The sequence below is a fragment of the Rattus norvegicus genome, chromosome 13 (assembly GCF_036323735.1).
Source record: "Rattus norvegicus strain BN/NHsdMcwi chromosome 13, GRCr8, whole genome shotgun sequence".
Taxonomy (NCBI): Eukaryota; Metazoa; Chordata; class Mammalia; order Rodentia; family Muridae; genus Rattus; species Rattus norvegicus.
In genome coordinates, this window is record NC_086031.1 from 73,629,147 (window position 1) to 73,650,589 (window position 21,443).

The 21,443-nt window shown below is 40.8% G+C and overlaps 1 protein-coding gene and 1 pseudogene across 3 annotated transcripts in view; one reads left to right on the forward strand and one right to left on the reverse strand.

The window, feature by feature from the left end:
* The window catches only part of Pappa2 (pappalysin 2), a 276,315-nt gene that overhangs the window by 221,762 nt on the left and 33,110 nt on the right, over positions 1-21,443 (reverse strand). The window lies entirely within an intron of this gene.
* Positions 18,050-18,748, forward strand: Cdca4-ps1 (cell division cycle associated 4, pseudogene 1; annotated as a pseudogene).

Sequence of the window (21,443 nt, forward strand, 5' to 3'; positions counted from 1 at the left end):
TTTACCAAGAAGGAAAGAGAGTCCAGCAAAAAGAAACAGCTTCTTCGAAAGCACAAATACAAAAGGAAGCCCAAGCCATTTGGGAAACAATGAGTTTGTGTAGTCCGAATGTTGAAAGACAAGAGCAGAGCAGGAGATAAGAGGGAAATAGAGACTTTAAGTCCTTTGCTAATAAAAATGTGTGAAAGTTGGCATGCTTTCAAAGTATTCTGGATATAAAAATGATGAAGTAACCAGACAGAAACCAAGCAACATATTCGGCATTTGGGAATTCATGTGGGTTCACTCACCCCCATAATTTACAAGAATGAGTTTTCAAGGAATTCTGAGGTTCTTTAGCACTACCATGATCAGCCATACCATGGCCTTGGTTGGGAACCAGAGCAGGTAAAGCCCTTACCCAAATGCAGAGTAATTAGGTAGGTCAAGGTCACAAAGAAAAGGAAGTACTATGGGAAATATTCAGCAGCTACTACTAAATGTATTTAATTTGCTTTGGGAACTCCCCCCTGACTCAGTCAGGCTTGTGTCTATTTCTTTGAGTTCAGGACTGCTGTCTCTCCTGTCCTCTGTAGAAAAGGCAGCTGGGCATGAGGGAGGTCCTCAACACAGGCAGTCCCAGGTGAAATAAGGCCTGGCTGATGTTTTTGGCCCAACCATTATGAAGTTTGGCTGAAGCCCTTCCTGGCACTGCTGGAGTTTACAATGTTCACTTCAATGGCCTCCAGACTGCCAAAACTCTTCACTGCCCAGCAATCCCTGTGGCCAACAGTGAATCATCAGAGACACGCAGGGACCTGTTCACCTCTCTGAATTATAGGCACGCTGACTCAACCAGCTGAAATAACTGTTCAGGGGAGGCTGAAAAGGGAAAACCTATTGAGGCAGACAGTAGGAATAAAAATGATAATTCTTGGGATAAAAGTAGAATTGTTATAATTATAGTCTCAGAGACAAAATACTTAAAGCTATTAATTCAGTCAATGATGTCCTTTACCATTGATTCTGACCTCAATGTACTCCTGTGTTAAAATGTCATCCCAATGTCATAGCAAGAAGAAGATATGGGGACTCTTGGAAAGTGAGTCATGAGGGCTCTGTGTTCCTTTGTACTTCCCCACGAATGCAATGGATACCCTTCTAAATACAATGGCAAGAATCTGCATGCTCATTCTACCACACAAGGACACCGAAGCTACCATATATGAATAACAGGCCATCGCCAGACATTGAGCATACCAGCATCTTAATTTTACATCCTCTGATCTCTAAAATTGTGAGCAATAAATATCTGGTAATTATTAATTTTTCAACATTGTTGTCTTACTTTATAGTTGCCTAAGTGGATGAGGATACCACTTTCTCTCATTTTATTTCTCTTAATCTTGAACTTGCATATCTGGAGTTCCTGAAAATAGTAGAATTCTCTCTATGATACCAATCATGCCAACAGGCTTGACCAACTCTTCATACTTCTGCTGTGTTCAAGTCTACATCCCAACCACTAATGAAATGTTGTCATGATGACAATGACATTTGCTTCAAAAACCTAAAAGAAAGAAGCCGGTAGGTGAGCTCTGAAAGTAAATGTTAGCCTAAGCCAATCACACTCGGGTTTATGAAGGCGTTCAAAATCACTCTTGTTTCTCCTTAAACCACAGTATTTACATGTGTACTTTAAGACACTTTATTTAGTAAATGTACTGAGTACCTACCTCTGGAAAATCAGAGAATGCTCTGTTGAAAATCACCTGGTGTCCTGGAAGTAGTATGAATTGGAGGTGAACCGTAGCTACTCCACCCTCATGGGCTCTGTGGACAGCCTGTCCTCAACATGAGTGTAAGCCAAAGTCCCTGTGCCATCATCATCAATGAGAATACTACAGGGCTTTCTCCTGTTTGCTTGCTCCATCCTGACTCTATCAGCTTCTTCAGTCATAAAAGTGAAGAACTATGGAGTGCTTTGAAGTGTAAGCGTAGCTCACTAGCAGGAACACCGTGAAGGTGATGTCATGATGATAAACATGAATAAAAGCCCTAGCCAAACACACTTGCATTTGTAAAAGGGGACTCTTAATTACTGTCTTTCAAGAGAGCTACAAAGATGGTAGTTTCCCAACATCAGGAGGTGGTGTGTTTACTAGAGGCAGTTACTACAACAGATAGCCCATTGACCCAGCTCAACTCCTTGGTCATAGAGCAGGTACCTCAGAGGAATTGACTGAGCCAGAGGGGGGGAAATTGTCATCTACTGGTCCTTCACAACTCTTTGAATAGTATTTTAATCCTTACTCAGAAGAAATTCATTTTGTTAAGAACAAGGAATAGTGGGTTTTGTCTCTTTATTCTTTCAGGTTGTTTTCAATACAAGACTCAGCAGGTTAAATTACTTATGAGATGGATGTTTGGTTTGTGGAGTATGTGTTACAACTAACAGAAGTGTCCATCATTCTGGACATCAGGTTAGAGAGCCAGAATGAAAATGGGAATGTCCCAGAACATCAGCTCTGGCCATTAGGCAGGATGTCTCTAAGGCTATTGATGTGCCCAAGGCCTCATGTTGGCTCTTTAATGAACCTACCATCCTTCTTGATGTTTGATGTTTGGATTGCCTCCATCCATTGTGACACAAACTTGGTAGTTTTCTTTTTTTTTTAACTAATAAAACAACTACTCACTTAGGATATTTTGCAAAACCTCAAATAACTTTTGATCAAAAATTACCAGATGTATGTAACATCAGAGCATACATTTGTTGCTAACATTTCCATGAAGCAACAACCTGTAGTGAAGAGATTCTGACTGCACTCATCCTCCAGCAGCTCCTGCCTCACCTGTTTAGGAGATATTGTCATCTACTGTCCCCTTCCAGCTGGACCTCCTCAGTGAACTCTTTCTACCTTGTCATCCCTGGTGTTTCTGTACCTGGAGTCAGCGTGCCCTTGCTATAGAGCACATAATGTTGTTATTTTGAGGTTACTAGGGAAACGCAGAGAATAAATTGGGTAATGATGATTTTAAGACAATATATGTGAATTCTGTTTGCAGTCAGTCTTTTCTAAGAGTGTTTGCTTATAGAGTAGACTTCTATAAACTGAGTTTCCCTTCAGTGTCTTCCAACTGACTTCTGTTGCCTAAAAAAAGTTGAGAAGGCTGATATTAGCCTGACAGGTCAAAAACAAGTTGGATAAATCTTTTCTAAAGAGTAACTCCCTAACGAAAGTAGCATTAATATAAACATGGCAATAAAATTCTCCTGGAAACATAGGCTAAACGCAACCCCTTCTGAGGATTAGTAGGAATCATTCCTTTGAGGAAATTTCCCTCCTTATAACCTAGTATATACCAGATAATATGACTCCTCTTTGGAAATGGTCATAAAGTCTCAGTATCCACTGCTCGTACTGGAAGACAACAGATGCTGCTAATTTGAAAAAAAAATGCTTTGCAAGCCATGTTCTTTTGCCAAATTACCTATTATATTGGCCATAATGGACAGACTAGGGAGCAGTATGTGCTTTCCCTATCCCACTGCAGAGAGATGCTATTTAGTTCCCAGGCCAGCTACATCTTCACTGGCCATCAAATTCACCCACTGTGCTTTCCCAGGACCCTTGTTATCCACATTGACAGGCAGTTCTGGGTTTTCTTCATATACTGGATCAGTCTTAATATATTCCTCGAATAGTCCTGATCATTTTTCTCCTTCACAAGGATCATGTATGTCATTAAAACCTATAGTATGTAAAACGAGTACAACAGAGTAACACAAAGGCACCTGGGGAAAGGTGTGTGGTAAGGAATCCATGATTTACAACTTTTCCGAGTCTCACAAATGGCTTTATGATGACAGAGCTAAGCAGAGGCACATAATGAAATTAAGGCACTGGGGCAGAGAGTTAGGGACTTGGCCTCAGGTCTAACACTTTGGATTGGTAGGTACTCGAAGAAACCAACCAAAGCCAGCTGAGCTAGCTCTGTGTCTTAAGATAGCTTCATGATTGATACAATAAAATGAAATGGGTAAAGTAGCTAGGCGCCACCGTACAGCTGTGATAATTTGTTATCTCATCCATGTAAGCCTATAATTTTAGAATTTAGCTCTCAGGGATTTTTAGCATCTGTTTTCAGACACACTTTCTTTTACATCAGTCGACTATACACAGGAAATCTAATTAAGAGGAAGGTATTGTGAATAATCTCTAACCATATCAAGTTCCTATCTTGTCAGTAACTCCACCCCTAACAGCACACACTACGCTTATTTTATTAGAAACATCCAGGGGAATTTTCTCCAGCAGCATCTCATACCTCTGCATCCAGCCTCCAGTCTTTCTGTCCAGTGTTATAGGAAAATGTACACACTCTTCAGCTCAGGTCACCAATCCTGCTTTAAAGCAAAAGCCCTCCCACCTCTTCCCACAGAAGGCCTAGTCTCCTGGTTATCAACTCTTCCTGAAAAGTGTCCCAGTATAAAAATATGCAAACTGTTCTCTGAGAAGCTAAGGACCTAAACTAAACTTTTGCCTGTGATTACAGAAAGACTACAAACTGATGGTGGTGGTGGTGGTGGTGGTGGTGGTGGTGGTGGTGGTGGTGGTGGTGGTGATTGGTATTGATTGATTGATTAATTGATTGATTGATTGATTGATTGATTTGAGCAAGGGTCTTGTTGACAATGCAGTACACTAGGCTGCTTTCTCTCTACACAGCCCCAAGACTAATTTCTGTCTGAGGAGGTTCTTTGTGGGAGCTGTTCTCTGTGCCAGCTGTCCTCTTGAGCAGTTCTGCATTTTCGTCCTTTCAGCAAACAGTGCATTATCCTACCTCCCACTTTATGTGAGCTCTGAGAGATTTGGAGCCAACCTGTGGCTTACCTCTAGCATCCTAATGGGTGTGAGTCATATAGAATCCTACACTTAGCACTGACTCATTCCGCTTTGATCTGTCTTTGTTTCTCCCCCAGTTCCCACTTTTCTTCCCATGCCTCCCAGTTCATTTTTTGTGATACTAGAACATAAATCCAGGGTCTCCTACACGCCAGGTAAGCACTCTATCCCTGAGCTACATCCCCAGACCTTATGATTCTTATGTTAAATCATAGAATCATACAAAAACGATTCTTAAAAACTGCTTCAAGTTCTACCCGCACAGTAAGGTGTGATATAACATACCCAATGAATTAAAAGCTCTTCAGTGGACCCCTTATCAGAAATATGCATGCAAAATACATAACACTAAAACCATAGAAATGAACCCCAAATATATATGGTGGACACTAGCGTGGGTCTTAGAGGAGTTCTTCTGTATTCGTTTAAATTGTATTACCGCCCACTGAAACAGTATCATTAACTCTGTGAATAGCTTCCAAATCATTTCCACACATGCTGCCGTAAGTCTACATACCTATTAAAACTATCTATCGTGACCTAGGCAGTCCAACAGAAGAGGGGGATATAGTATCTACATTCTGACTAATGATCTATAATCATATAGAAAGTAGCAGAATAATAGAATTAGGGATGATGATGTCTTTTCATTGTACTTAAATCTATGAAAAGGAACAGCCCATACCACTGAACAGAAAATGTAGATACAATTACAAAACACACTTAACTAGATATCCTAGATTGCACACAGAGTCAGCTTGAGCAATTATCCTAATGTTATACTATGAATGCCCTACAATATTGTCTTGATTTCATAATTGATTGTTAGCTCATTGGCTATATGGCAGTTGTGATTCTATCTTGTGGTTACACTGCTTGCCTTTGTTACCTTTTGCTCTTCTGCAGTCCCTTTAATAAACTCTTCTTTCTGATCTCATCATTCAAGAACATCACGAATCCCATCACATTTCAAGGTGAGTCTTTCCAGTTGGGAAGCACTGAACATATATATGATTCTTAGAATGGGTGTCGTGATGGTCATGTGTAGGGGTAAATTGAGATGGAGGTGAAGAGAGATGAGAAGCAAAAGACATCATTAGTTACCATAGAAATTCAGACTTAGGAAGTCACAGATGAGCAAAGAGATCCCTTGAGCCTATTCTAGTCAGATCTGCAGTTGTATATATTGATATCAGTCCCATATGAATGAGGAAAGAGTCCTATCTGTAGCATCTATGCTAACGTCTAAATCATAGTAGGCATTCAGTAATGTTTGTCATAAACTGAATGAATTAATGGGATAATAGGTGGATTTTTAAAAAATGAAAAAGGGGCCATTGTGACTCCTTTTAAAAATTCATTTTGTACTGGTTCCCCAACCAAGAAGGAAAGACATTAAGATCCATAGTTGAAGGAGATCAGGGTCGTTTTAGCATCTTGATTATCACCACACTCCCTCAAGCCTTGGATATATTTCAAGTTGTTGATGTTCCTCATAAAACCTACTGCCCAGAACTCAGTAAAGACTCCAGACAGACCCTAACTAGGAATTGCCTGAAGGAAGCGTCTCTTCCAGAAACCTGGATACTTTAATCTCAACAGAGCCTAGGACTGTTGGAGCATTTTTTAGAGCCACTTCATGCTGTGCACACCCAGTTATCCTCGATGCATTATTACATACATCTCTGCTGGCTTGACATAGACATTTTTATAGTCTAAACTCTTAAATTCATCATGTACATCTCCATGGTGTTATCCTGAGCCCACCTGATTGGTTTAGAATAATTCTGAATCCCTCTGTCTTCATTCTCTGTGCTCTGACCTCCATCCCTTACCACACTTGGCAATATTCATATGGAAATTCTTACTTGTACCAAGCACACCCCCACGCAGGCTTTTCTGAGCAGTAACAACATTTTCACAACCATGACAGAAAAGGAGATACTCATTGTACTTGACTTTGCACTTTTCCATTCAGTCTTTGAGGAGAGAAGTGAGGCAAGAATACACTCCATGGCTTGGCATAAGTAAAATCTCCTCACTGCTGCTTCACGGTAAATACATGTGACCTCATAAGACATGAGCCTCAGTAAATTCCACACTGTAATGAATACCTTCTCCATAATTATTTTTCAGTTACTTTGTTGGTGTCTTCTTGGAGACATCTGACTCTCTCCAAACTCACTAGTCAATATGTCACCAAACATTTTTCATATGTGAAATAATTACAATTTGCAGGACATCCTTAACAAGAATTTTCTTACTTGCATCTCACAACATTGCTTTGAATTAGACAGGACAGTTAGGGACTTCTTTGCACACCCTCCTCATGCTGCTGCTATATGGGACTACCATTCCAACCCTATTAATGATCCCCCCAGTTTCTGGAGAAGACAGCTACAATCTGCCCTGTAGGCCCCAGCCCTACATGGTCTCTCCCTACCAACTAATTTCTGCTTAGTTCCTTCCATTGCAGACCTAACAGCTCCTTACTTCTCCCTTTGCCTAGAAAAAAAATCTAAGAGACTCCAGGTGTCTTGAAGCCTTGCTTGTTTCAGACATTCCATAAAACATTGTCTTTCACTAGAGCACCCTACATCCTATACCTTCTGTGGTGCTTCCACAGAAAGCATCCTCTGTCTCCCCTATTTTCCTGAATTTCTTGCTCAGATCTTGTGCACGCAGCATACATACAGTTGTCTATTTGCTGACTGTCTTCCCTCACACTAGACTAGAGGCTCCAAGAAGAAAGCAGATCCACTATCCACAATGTTTATAAAGCATGCAACAATTCTTGATTAGGAAGGGGTATTCACCAAACATTTTCTGGAAATAAATTAATAGGAATTCAAATGAGCAGAGAGTTAAATTGTGTGCCTAGACTACAGTGAGGACTGGCAGCCAAGTCTTTTTGTGTCTGATTTCCTAGTCCTTTCTGTTGTGACACTAATTTGACTGTCACACTTCCTGCCCAGGAGCTAAGTTAACATACTATACTGCCCTCATGAAGAAACTTAGTCTGGTTCTTCCTTTCAGACTCATGGTCTCAGAAATAAGACTCAGACTCAAATTATATTTACAGATTCCTAGGCCATATTGCTCAGCTAGATCATAACTTAAAACAACCTATTTATTTCAACCTACATTCCACTATGTGGCTGGTTACCTGTGCCTCCTCTTATCTTCCTGGGTGAATCTCCTGCACCTGGCTCTATCCCAGAATGTTTTCTGCCTCCTGGATGTCCCCTTCTATTCTGCCCTTTCCTATAGGCCATAGTTTTATTTAATTGACAGGTAAGACTTCCATACAATACACAAGACAGTCTCTCTACACCTTCAGTCCCACTGGTCTACCACATTCAGTCTGTGTGCTACACCTACATATAGTTCTCAAAGAAGTACTCAAAGGACCACTGCCTAAGACATTCCTTTTTGCTTAAACATGGGGGGTAGGGTCACTCCAAAGCCTTAGTGATATCTTCTTTAAAATGAGCCACTACCAATGAATAATATAACAAAAGAAACAAATTTTAAATGTAGTTTCAAGATGTACAGAAAGTAAAAGCAATGTCCAGAGACTACAGAAAGTAAAAGAAGATGGGGGAACAATTCTGAGCTATATAACAAGGTCAAGGCCAACTGCAGAGAAAAACTGTTTTCAAAATAAAATAATTTTAAAAGGAGAAAGAAAATCCTATTGGCTTCCCTAAAGGATCTAGAATTCCTAGTGCCCACAAAGTTAAATTTGATAGCATTGCAGGTCTCCTGGATTTAACCCAAAATGAAATGTAGGTTATCAACGTGAGAATAAAAGCCAGAATTTGCAGAGACTACATTTTTAATAAAATAGAGTCCCTACTGTGAAAAAGGCCCACTTTTAACAAAAGGGACAAAACAAACTTAGTGTTCCTTGCTTGTAAGGCAATAAACAAGAGTAAAATAGCCCTGAAAACTTGTATCTATTAACTAATTCCCTGAGATTTCCATCTCTCTTGTAATACCCTGCAGTCTTTCCAAAGAATAAAGTCTTTGTGTTAATAATATACTTTAAAATGATTTTATTTTGCCAGGCCCATAATACAGCAGCCAAAAGTAAATGAGTATATCCCCAGTGTAAGGAAATGGGTTTATAATAAAAAATTATCTCACAGCAAGATGAAGAAAGAAAATCCATGAAGAAGAGGAAACAGAACCCCAGTCAGATTGTGTAAAGTAGAGAAGAAAGGGGCATAGTATTTTAATTGGTCCTTTTGAGATGAGATATAGATTCATAAGCTATATTACAAGGCAACCCTTATTTTACTCCTTGTACTTTCCATTGATTGTAACATCTTGAAAAACTACAAGGCACTAACTCAACCAAAGGGCCTGTGTTCCTTCCCTAGAACCCATCTGTGTAAAGGGAAAAGAAGCAAACCAACCACGTCCACAAATTTGTCCTGACTTCCACAAGCACATGTGCCAGGGCATGTGCACATACAGAACATACTCTCACACACAGTAATAATAGTAGTAGTAGTGGTAGTAGTAGTAGTAGTAGTAGTAGTAGTAGTAGTAGTAGTAGTAGTATAGTAGTAGTAATGTTTAAAAATGTTTTCTCTAAAGGAAAACATATATCTCAAGATAGAGTGTAGTAAATAAAAAACACATAATAAAACAAATGCTTCTGTTTCTAGATATTTATGGCACCTAATTGTTTCTTGAGTAACTGCCCAAGCCATACTTCTAACAACTGCTATGACTTTAACTTTTCCAACTTCTGCCCTCCTCACTCTTACACTCCTGTCACAGTGGGTGGCCTTGTGTGTACACATAACACTAAGCACCTTGATTCATATCTTGACCCTTCTGCAATGTTTCCTACATTCTGCTCTTTAAAGAAGTCATTTCTTTGACAAAGCCCCTCTACTGTGATTTCCACACCCTTTCTTTTATCTTCTCTTGTGCCATGCTCTGTAAAAATTATACAATTAAATTCCATTCATAATGATTATTCCTTCTGTTGGGGACATGATGCACCACTGCATTGTCTATGAAGTTGAAGTCACTTTGATATCTGCCACTGTATGGCAATAGTTGCTTCACTGTATAAATCTTAGTCTTACATATAGGAAATGTGGAAATTTTAAATACTTATTTCTTTCTTTTTCTATTTTTCCAGACATGATTTCTCTATATGGCCCTAGCTTGAACTCTGTAGACCAGGCTGGCCTTGAACTCACAGATTAAAAGTGAGTGTCACCACCATTCCGCCTAGATATTTAACTCTTAAAAGATGCTGCCACCAACCAACAGATTGGGGAAAGATCTTTACCAATCCTACAACAGATAGAGGCCTCATATCCAAAATATACAAAGAACTCAAGAAGTTAGACCGCAGGGAGACAAATAACTCTATTAAAAAATGGGGTTCAGAGCTAAACAAAGAATTCACAGCTGAGGAATGCCGGATGGCTGAGAAACACCTAAAGCAATGTTCAACATCTTTAGTCATAAGGGAAATGCAAATCAAAACAACCCTGAGATTTCACCTCACACCAGTGAGAATGGCTAAGATCAAAAACTCAGGTGACAGCAAATGCTGGCAAGGATGTGGAGAAAGAGGAACACTCCTCCATTGTTGGTGGGATTGCAGACTAGTACAAACATTCTGAAATCAGTCTGGAGGTTCCTCAGAAAATTGGACATTGAACTACCTGAGGACCCAGCTATACCTCTGTTGGGCATAAATCCAAAAGATGCCCCAATGTATAACAAAGACACATGCTCCACTATGTTCATAGCAGCCTTATTTATAATAGCCAGAAGCTGGAAAGAACCCAGATGTCCTTCAACAGAGGAATGGATACAGAAAATGTGGTACGTCTACACAATGGAATAATACTTAGCTATCAAAAACAATGACTTTATGAAATTCATAGGCAAATGGATGGAACTGGAAAATATCATCCTGAGTGAGGTAATTCAATCACAGAAAACCACACATGGTATGTACTCATTGATAAGTGGCTATTAGCCCAAATGCTTAAATTACCGTAGATGCATAGAATACATGAAACTCAAGAAGGAGGACCAAAATGCGAATGCTTCACTCCTCCTTTAAAAGGAGAACAAGAATACCCTTGGGAGGGATAAGGGAGGCAAAGATTAAAACAGAGGCAGAAGGAACACCCATTCAGAGCCTGCCCCACATGTGGCCCATACAGCCACCCAATTAGACAAGATGGATGAAGCAAAGAAGTGCAGGCCGACAGGAGCCAGATGGAGATTGCTCCTGAGAGACACAGCCAGAATACAGCAAATACAGAGGCGAATGCCAGCAGCAAACCACTGAACTGAGAACGGGATCCCCATTGAAGGAATCAGAGAAAGGACTGAAAGAGCTTGAAGGGGCTCGAGATCCCATATGAACAACAATGCCAACCAACCAGAGCTTCCAGGGACTAAGCCACTACCTAAAGACTATACATGGACTGACCCTGGGCTCCAACCTCATAGGTAGCAATGAATAGCCTAGTAAGAGCACCAGTGGAAGGGGAAGCCCTTGGTGCTGCCAAGACGGAACCCCCAGTGAATGTGATTGTTGTGGGGGAGGGTGGTAATGGGGCGAAGATGGGGAGGGGAACACTCATACAGAAGGGAAGGGGGAGGGGTTAGGGGGATGTTGGCCCGGAAACCAGGAAGGGGAATAACAATCGAAATGTAAATAAGAAATACTCAAGTTAATAAAGATAGAAAAAAATTAAAATTAAAAAAAGATGCTGCCATCATTCAATACAATAATTAATATAAAACTTAGCTTTGTTCTTATAATGAAACTAACAATTTTATTCTAAATCATGGTGTTCTGAGAACACAACTGGTAGGAATGTTCTATGGTCATGACAGACAACCGGGAAAATCTAAGTAAAACAGAATGAAAAACAAAAATGTATGTGCTCACCCCAATTAAAATGAAGCAATTCACTCTAACCAGAATGTTGAATCAGTTGGCAGGAAACCACAGTCCTAGACCCTAAACAACCACCCCAGCTATTTTTGTCCTTTGGTCACAGTTGCTAGGCACCAATGCTGACAAGAAATCTATGGTTTCTACCTCCCATGTAATGGTAAGCTGGGTCAATTCTTATTTACTGTCTAAAAGATTTGAACCAAAAGTAATTAGTAGTAAGAAATGAATTTAAAAGAAAAGGCCTAATTTGGTAAGCCAGGAGCCATAGCAAACATGAAAAAAAAGTGTGTAAAGATGTAAGGGAGCAGAAGCTATGACTAATTGAGCAGACAGCTAACAAGATGCAGTGTACCGAGTGGTGAGGGGTCCAGGAAAATGGCTGCCAATGGAAATCATGAATGTTCAGTGTCATCAGGGTCACCATCTGATGGCCCTATGCAATTGTATGATAAGAGCAGTGTCCTCCATTCAGGAAATCACTGATTCTTAATCACAAAAGCCTAAGAGTTTTAAAAAGATTCCAAGCTCATCTCTGACATCCTTTCAAAGAGGTTCTATTCAGAACAGTTCTGTCTATACTGGGCACCCTATACCTGCTATTAGAATCTGCTCTCACTGTCCCTTCCAAAGAGAATTCATCTCTCTTCCTGATGCTGTAGTTGACTATTATTGCTCTGTTCACTAAAATTTATGTCTCATGCTTTCAGAGCATCCTGGGACTTCAGTTAACCAAAGAATGCATTGGTAAACTAAACCACCTGAAGCCATTCTTTCCACTGATATCTTTAAGTTATTTTGTTTTCCTCTGAATGTGGCAATTCTACCTGTGCTGAGATGAATAATAAAGGTTAATAAAATGTAGATTTCCTATACTCTTCTCTCATCAACAGAATAATATTCTCTGACTTTGAATCTCTGCTGACATTTATCCTATGTGAACATATGTATTAGATACATAAGTGTGTGTGTATATATATATACAATATTATATGCATATATACATACATATGCTAGTCATACACACACACACACACACACACACACACACAAAATTTTATTTTTGCTATACTAACCAAGTACATCTTATGTTCCAAGAACTATCAACAAAGGATCAAAAGTCTTGTGTAAGAGACAGGCAACAAGGGATAATTACAGTATACTATGATGAATATATAGTAGTACAAACGTTTATAGTAAATATTTTAGACACTGTGGGCCATCTGGTCTCTGTTGTAACTATACAACTCTGCCACATGAAAGCAGCCCATAGACAATATGCAAACAAGTGGGTATGGCTGTGTTCCAATAAAGCTTTATTTATGTAAACATAGTTGGCCAAATTTAGCTCACTGATCATAGTTTGCCAACCACTGTACCAGAGTAAGAACATGACTTTTCAACAATTATTTGTTGAATATGTAGCTTATTCTTTTTCTGTTCTAGGTGCGATGGTACAATAGTAACCCAACCATATGAAAATCCCTTCGGTAGTGGGATTTACATTATACTCAATGTCGACATTAAGGAGAATGAGCCAATTAAGAGGCTAGTGATGAATTCTAAAACAAAAACTCAAACAGAAACAAAACTGTGAAAACACTAAGGAGTGTGTGACATTTTAGATGGGGCCACCAAAGTATACTTCATCTGAGGGGTGACTTCGGAAAATAACCAAACGACCGTGTGCAAGATAACCGTGCATGAATCAGAAGGAGAACAATCCAGAGGAGTAAAGCCACCAGAAAGACCCTGCAGAAGTGTGCCCAGCAGGTCCAAAGATAGGATTCAGTTAGCTGGTGGCACACAGCAAGAAGTGAGGCCACTAAAGTAACAGTGTGAGATAAGGGGGTCGTCCAACAGAACAGGGTAACATTGTTCCTTAACCTTGACTCCTTGTGAGCTGAGCAACCACTGTGGAAGGAGGACATGAACTGAGTTAAGATCTCAGGATTACTCTGATGTGCTAAAAATAGAGCTGAGTTTGACGGAAGAGCAGGAATAAAAAACACAAAACTGGTTTAGAAGCCTTTGCAACAACCGAGAAGGAAGGGGACACGGCCAGGAGCAGAGAAGCAGTGCAGAGTAGAGCCTTACAAATGCAATTCAAAGACAATAGTCCAGGACTGGGAAACTTCCCAGGAAAGAGGAAGTGGTCCTCTCTTTTTTAGAAAAAAAAAGTCAAGGTCAAGTAGACATTAGTTATTTCAAGTGTTGAGCTTGAGAAATCAGGTCCACGATCATTAGACAAAGTCCCAGAAGAGAAGGAAAAGAAAGAATGCAGCTCAGAAAACCTAATGGTCAGCAGTTTCCTCTAGGGAGAGATGCTGAGATTAAACAGCCCCGGAAAGAAGCCTGGAGCAAAGGCGACACTGGGTTCCACCTACCACCCAATCTATATCTTTGACATCAGGAGAACAGGAGTCTGGGTTAGGGAAAAACAAGGTTTGATATTTCTTTAGTCACTAAAGCAAGATACAGTCAAGGTTTCTAGAGAGAAAACAGGAAGGTGGAAATAGGAAGGCAAGTGCACACACAAATGTCCAGCTGTCTCTCAGATGCCTATGTTCCAATTCTAAGAGGAGATCTTTGAAATGACACTGGATCAGCTGAGACACAGTAGCAGCTGGCCAAGGGATCAGACAGCTTCACCCCAACTCCTAGGAAAACACCCAACTACCTTGAACGGCTGGATACAGTTGGAGACTGGGGTCTCTCCATGTTTTTCCTAAGAGGAAATATTTGTAGCCCAGACAGACCACATGGCTCTTTCACAAGTCTGTATCCTGGGCCAAGAAATAACCACAAAGGGAGAAAAACAGTCTCTCTCTCCACACACCTGGAGAGAAAACCGTACTCAGCCAGGTGAACAGTAAAACTGGGTTTTATTTACTCTAAGACAATATTTATTGCAACTGTGGAAAATTTGCCTGTAGGAAAGTAAACAGGAGAAGTTTCTATTTCTAGGTAAATTGCCTATGCTTATCTTCGGTTTTGCTGATTCTCGCCCTCAGGTGACGCGAGCGTGAGTAAGGGAGGCATCCCCTTAGTTTGCACAGTTCAAGCACAGTGAAGTGGGAAGACTGGGGATTTTTCTGCGCAGTTTTAAAGCCTTCCTTCCATTCCCTCTCTCCCTGCACTTTTCTACTTTTCTACCCCCTTACACTTATTTTCCCCTGCTTTTTTTTTTTTTTTTTTTTTTTTGGCTTCAAGGAACTTTGAATCTTGACTTCAAAAGAAACCTATAATGAAGCCTGGCTGATGGTTAACAGACCCATCACTGCAGGAGCCCAGCTCCACCATTCCTTTGGCTCAAAAACCACAGTGTGTGGGTGAGCAAATCCCAGTGAAGTCCCTGCACACAGGCTAGGGCAGCACATGTTTCTCCACCCATTCCCTTTGATACCGTATACATTAGCCCTCCTGACCCAAGATGAACCAGTCCTATGGTGCGATGCACAGACCACATGCTCTTTGATGACACTGCTAGGCACCTCTCAGCCCACACACTAGCCTTCTAGGTACACGCCTCTACCCTTGAACAAAACTCAGGAGATGGAGGAGGGACCAGGGCTGTGAACACAAGAGGTGTTTGCCTAGCATAATCTTCTGAACACAAACAGCCAGTTTCCCACTGCCCGATTCCTAACGAAGTCCAAGATAAGTGCTTGCTTCGATGGGTTTTAGCCATTCGTTCTTATTTGATGATTACTGTCCTCAACAGTGTTACAGAATCTGAGACATAGAATCAACCAAGGAAATAAGCACCCAATTCCACAGTGGGCCAAATATCTAATTCAACTCCTGTGAAAAGGAGTGAGTCGGAGAGAAGGTGGGTACAGAAGCAGAGAAATTGATAGAAAGGAAAATAACAACAACAATGACCACAGGAAATTGACAAATTCAAAAGGTCAGAAAAATCCAGGTTTACCTTCAGTTGCAGAGGCGGTCTTAGTTTAGCTCCCTAAGTAAATGGTCAGTGATTTTCCTGACTGCATTGACATGGACCCTCAACCCCCTCTTCTCCTGCACCTCTGGAGGGCTTCCTACAGACAACTAGTAAGGAGAAGTGGACATCTGGCTGATGCACCCTGCCCTAGCCACAAGCCAGCTTCCTCTATCTCAGTAACTGTGATCCACTGCCTGGGTAATGGATCTATAACTCATATCTCTGACCAGTCCCAAGTCTTATAAATGCTTTCCCTTTGATAGCCCCATCTGGGATACAGATGTTCGATGTTGGATTCCTTTGCTTCTTTCCTCCTCCCAGTCTTTGTGAAAGGAACTACTTTGGCCTACATTTCTGATTTCTCAATGGGAGTGGTGGGAAAGTTGAATAGGATTTGGAAAGCAAGAACAATCATCAACCATCAGTCATCAATTACTAACGCATGTTCCTCTGTGATCTATCTATAGGTCTGAGCACATCCCCCGTTACCTCCCCCTAAACTGTGAGTGCCTCAGTAGACGGACTCTGGGCCTGGCATACTCACTTGTTCAATAAGTGTCTGGCAAGGCATTTGTTGAAGTTGGATCCGTTAAGAGTCACAAAATAATGGCACTGTGAGATTGAGCTCTGTGATTTAATTATAATAAGAGTGTTATACATGGCTAATTTAGTTCAGAAATGGCCACTCACTTTACCAACTCCAAAGGCCTCCGTAGAAACTCAGAGATCACAGATCTTATGAATCCAGAGTTCTTTCACATAAGCCATGGCACAGAGAAGCACTTTATAGGCTATGTTCTGGTTTTTATGCTTCAGTCTGGATTTAAATCCAGAGAATCTAGATAAAAACTTTAAGCCTTCCAGTAAGTTGCTAGCACTGTTATTTGTGTTCTTTTGTTTGTCCCTCTGCTTCGTTTAATATATCTGACACACCATAGAAGCTAATAAATGATAGTCTTTTAGTTTTTTTCCTCACCAATAAGAGTTATAAAAGTAATTCAATGTTTTAATAATAAAAATTCAGCACAAAGAGCATCATGTAGAAGATAAAGAGAAATCTTCATACAGAGACTAAGTATGAGGGGATAGAAAGACCCTTACCTCTTACTATGTATTTCAGGTTTCATCCTTAATCAAGAAAAATTTGGGTACAATGAAATACATTAGAGATTTTAAGGTGTGTCCTCGACTATGCAAGCAAGCAGTAGACATCTGAAATAAATTACAAGCATGAAAAAAGACAGAAAGTATTTTGAATCTTATTTTCATTTAAAAAAAATTTAAGAACCTTAAAGAAAAGTGGTTGGCCAAAGAGATGGTACAGTTCCTACTACTTTTCTAGTGGACCCGAATTTGGTTCCCAGCACCTGTACTGGGAAGAACACAACGCCCTTCAGCTCCAGGAGATATAATGGCTCTAAACTCCACCAGGAGCAGTACACACATGCATTCACCCTTACACAGACACAAAGACACAAAATTTAAAACAATAAAACCAACTCATTAAAAGCTAAGCTCTTAAATAAAATAGACTGATAATACAAAGTATAAGATTTGGCCAGGTGGTGGTGGCACACGCTTTTAATCCCATCACTCAGGAGGCAGAGGCAGGCAGAGCTTTGTGAGTTCCAGGCCAGCCTGGTCTATGAAGTGAGTTCCTGCCTACACAGAAAAACTCGGTCTCAAAAACAAAACAAAACAAAAAACAAATAAAAAACATAATAAAAACAAAAATTAGAAGACTTAAAATTTTCTTTTTAAAACAAAAGAAATAGAAGAGAGTCACACCTCGCACTTTGTTCTAAGATCAAGTAAGTGCTATACATATTGACATGTTAGTGTCTGGTGTGGCCTCTAGTAGGACAATATAGTAAATAATTTTGGGGACTAAGAGATGGAGTAGGAATAGGAGCTTGCTGCATCCTGTCTACTCAACAAACTGGGAACCCCAGAATAGTGCACCTCTTTGGGTGGCACTGAAGAATTAGAAGACAAAATTAAAGAAATATACTCAACAAAAGCCCAAATAACAACAACAACAACAAAAAATAACCAAAAAAAAAAAACCCCAAGGACATAAGAAACAAAAAGCCATGGAAGATATTCAGAAGATCCATATCTAGGTATCTGAGGAAAACATTAAAAAAAAAAAAAATTCCACCAATCTATGCTCGCACAGCAGCGCCTTGGTGACTCTTTGTTGGCGCTGACTGATCCCGGCTCCCGACTGAGTGGCAGTTCTGTCTTGGAGTGCAGAACAGGATGTTTGCTAGAGGGCTGAAGAGGAAATGTGGTGACTAAGAAGAAGGTGTAGAGGGTTTTGGTACTGTCCGTTCCTATAGCCTGCAGCAAGAGTCACTCCTGGACATGTCCCTTGTGAAGCTCCAGCTCTGTCACGTGCTAATAGAGCCCAACCTCTGCCACTTGGTCCTCATCACCAGCACAGTCCCACAGATCGAAGAGCGAATGTGCCAGAATGGCGTGCGGCATGGGATAGCACCCCAGAGTGTAGAGTGGGCATCAATTGACTGCCTAGTGTCCACAGAGATCCTGTGTCATACAGTGAGGGGAGCTGAGGGGGAGCACCCCACTTCTGAACTGGAAGATGGTCTCTTGCAAAGCTCAGCTTCCGAGCTCCCCATAGTTGGCTCAGCACAGGGGCAAAGGAACCCTCAGAGCAGCCTCTGGGAGATGGACAATGCACAAGAAAACCGGGGAAGCCTTCAGAAGTCCCTGGACCAGATATTTGAGACCCTGGAGAACATAAACTCCAGTTCAGTGGAGCAACTCTCCTCAGATGTGGACAGCTACTATAACCTGGACATATGCTAACAGGAATGATGAGTGGAACCAAGTCCAGTCTCTGTAATGGCCTTGAGAGCTCCGCCTCCTCCCAGCTCCACTTGCAAGTCTGGCCTGGCTGAGCTGGACAATATAGTAGAGACTCTGGTGGAGACCTGAGTGGACGCCCCTGTGGGCCAAGGACTAGGCCACCACTACCTGTGAAGCTCACATGTGCTGTGACCCAGAGAAGACAAGCACCTGTCCTAAGAGGGGCTCTGCTCCACCTCTCTGTCTGACTATGAAAATATCCCAGACAGATTTTCCTGTGCAAGGATCGAAGTCCTGGAACTGCCTCAGGGCTAGTTCCCCGGGGAGGACAGAACATATGCCATCTCTCAAGGAACTGAGCTAACTCTCTCAAGGCTTCTGGGCCCTGGGCTCATTATCCTGTTTGTGTGACATTGGAATCACTGTGGAGAATGGTGGGCCCCATATGTCTAGTCTATTTTAAATAAGATTGGTGAACTTTCTAAAATTAAGTTTTATATGTTTGGGGCAATATTTTGTCTTAAGATATATTTTTTAAACTTTTTATACTTTAGAATTTTTTCAGCTACTTTCTTAAAAGTATTTTTGTATATATTAAAGTATAATATTTATATATTTTAAAAGTATACAAATGTCCTCTGCTGTTCTACATTAGAAACATTTATAACCTAAATGCGATTGGTGTGTCATTTTAAAGGTTTAAATAGAAAACTCTTTTTTGGTTAATGAGTCTCCACTCCCAGGGCAACTGTAAATGTAGCCGCCCAGGTGTTTACAAGAGAGGCTCCATTATGGTCTCCATTCTAGTAGAGAGCTTGAAGTGAGATCCATGCCCAGCTCCCGGGCTCCCTTAAGAGCTGCCTTCCTAGGCTTTCCTGTGCAGGGTGGTTTTATTTATGCCTCTTTCTATGTAAATGCCACTTATGTCTGGAAATCACAGCACCAGTTCTTCGGAGACGGCTGTGAGGCAGTGCCTGATGCAGGTCTTGTCCTTGGCCATTATCTGGTTCCCAGTCCAGCACTGTGTGACACGGGACATGACAACCCAACAACACCCAGCACCACATGCCCCATGTCAAGTGATTACATAGAGACTGCTGGGTACCAGCATGGTGTGTGAGCTTAGCAAGGGTGTGCAGCCCCACCATGTGCTCAGTAGGAAATACCTGTGCCTGCTTACTTTAAAAATGGTGCTTGAACTTTTTTAACCTTAAAATGTTAGGATGACTCCATATAAATGTTAGGGTTCCTCCATCCTGGGGTCTGCTTGGATCACATGTCAGACTCTACCCCAGTGGATGCTTTTTGTTTTTCTTGTGCTTTTTTTGTTTTTGGTCTTCCCCACCTGAACCTAAGAGGTTTTATTTTGTATGTGCGTATTACTATTCTTCAGTATCAACAATGTAAACTTCACTTTATTAAAGTGTCCAGCAAATGGAATGTTAGGAGCTTTTCAAAAAGAAAAAGGAAAACTGAGAAATACCAAAGAAAAAATTTTAAGAAAAAGATTTCATACTTAAGGATAATAAATGATCAAATTTAAAGAACTACCTTGGTGCTCAAAAACTGAAATAAAATAAAATGAAAAACAATGAGACTCGTGAGGTGACTGCCAGAGAGAGGTAAATGAACTCAGTATTGTTGCCGGTGATGTCTAAAGCTCAAACATGAAGAATTAGCTCAAACATGAGAAGAGTTAGGGGACTGCTGCTCCTCACAGTTCAATATTTTGAATATGGAGATTTAGGGCTAGAGAGATGGCTCAGTCAATAAACTCTCCTTATTGTAAGCTTAAGAATTTGAGTTCAATATCCAGAGCCTGCGTTTTTAAAACAACCAGCAAACCCAGTGGTGCATAGGAGATATGGAAACAGAGGGATCCCTGGGGCTCATTGGACAGACACCCAAATCTATCCAGCATGCTCCAGCCAGTGAGGAGTCTGTGTCAAGAAAAGGTCGACAGTACCTGAGGATAACCTATGTGTGCATGCACATGTACACTGATGTACAGCACACAAATACCCACACACACATACACATGTACATGCACCATGGTTGAAATATTTTTAATGATCAAAATGCTCAAATATTCGGGGCTGGGAGTTTCGCTTAGTGATAGTGCATGCATAGCGTGGTAGCATGTGCATATGACCAAGGTACTAGATTAAACACCAATACTCCTAAAACTATAAATATCTCCTGTAGATATACAATGCCGATATTGTATATCGGCATTGTAGATCTTGGTAATGAATGGAAGAAGATATGTTCCCATAGCAACTCTGAGACAGTGAGGAAAATAAGTCATAAAGACTTGAATATGAGTAATGCAGCAAAAATTCAAAGAGATAGAAGACCATTCTGAAGATAATGGTGCCCGGGCACCTTGAAAGACTGTTAGTGTGACTTAGATGAGGTTCCCTGATATGGTTTCAATCTGACACATCGTTTCCCAAAGTCTCATGTGTTAAAGCACTGCTAGAATGTTTGGAAGTGATCGATTATGATAGGAGTCACCAATGGATTGATCTACTGATAGAATCATCATTTAATGTCATTATTGTGAGGTTCTTGACTCATCCTGGATGTGCTCCCAGAGGGGATTGCAGAACTCTGACCTTTTTCTCCTCTTCTTTTGCTTCCTGAAGCATGAAGTGAAGAGCTTGTTCCTCCCACAATGCCCTACTTTATCCCCCAGGCTGACCTGGAGCTGGACTAGTACAACCAGGAAATGAGTCAAAACAAGCTAACTTTAGGTCTGTCATCTTACTGACAGAAATGTGACTAATTCACCAATTCCCTCAGCAGGACAGTGGCTTTTGAA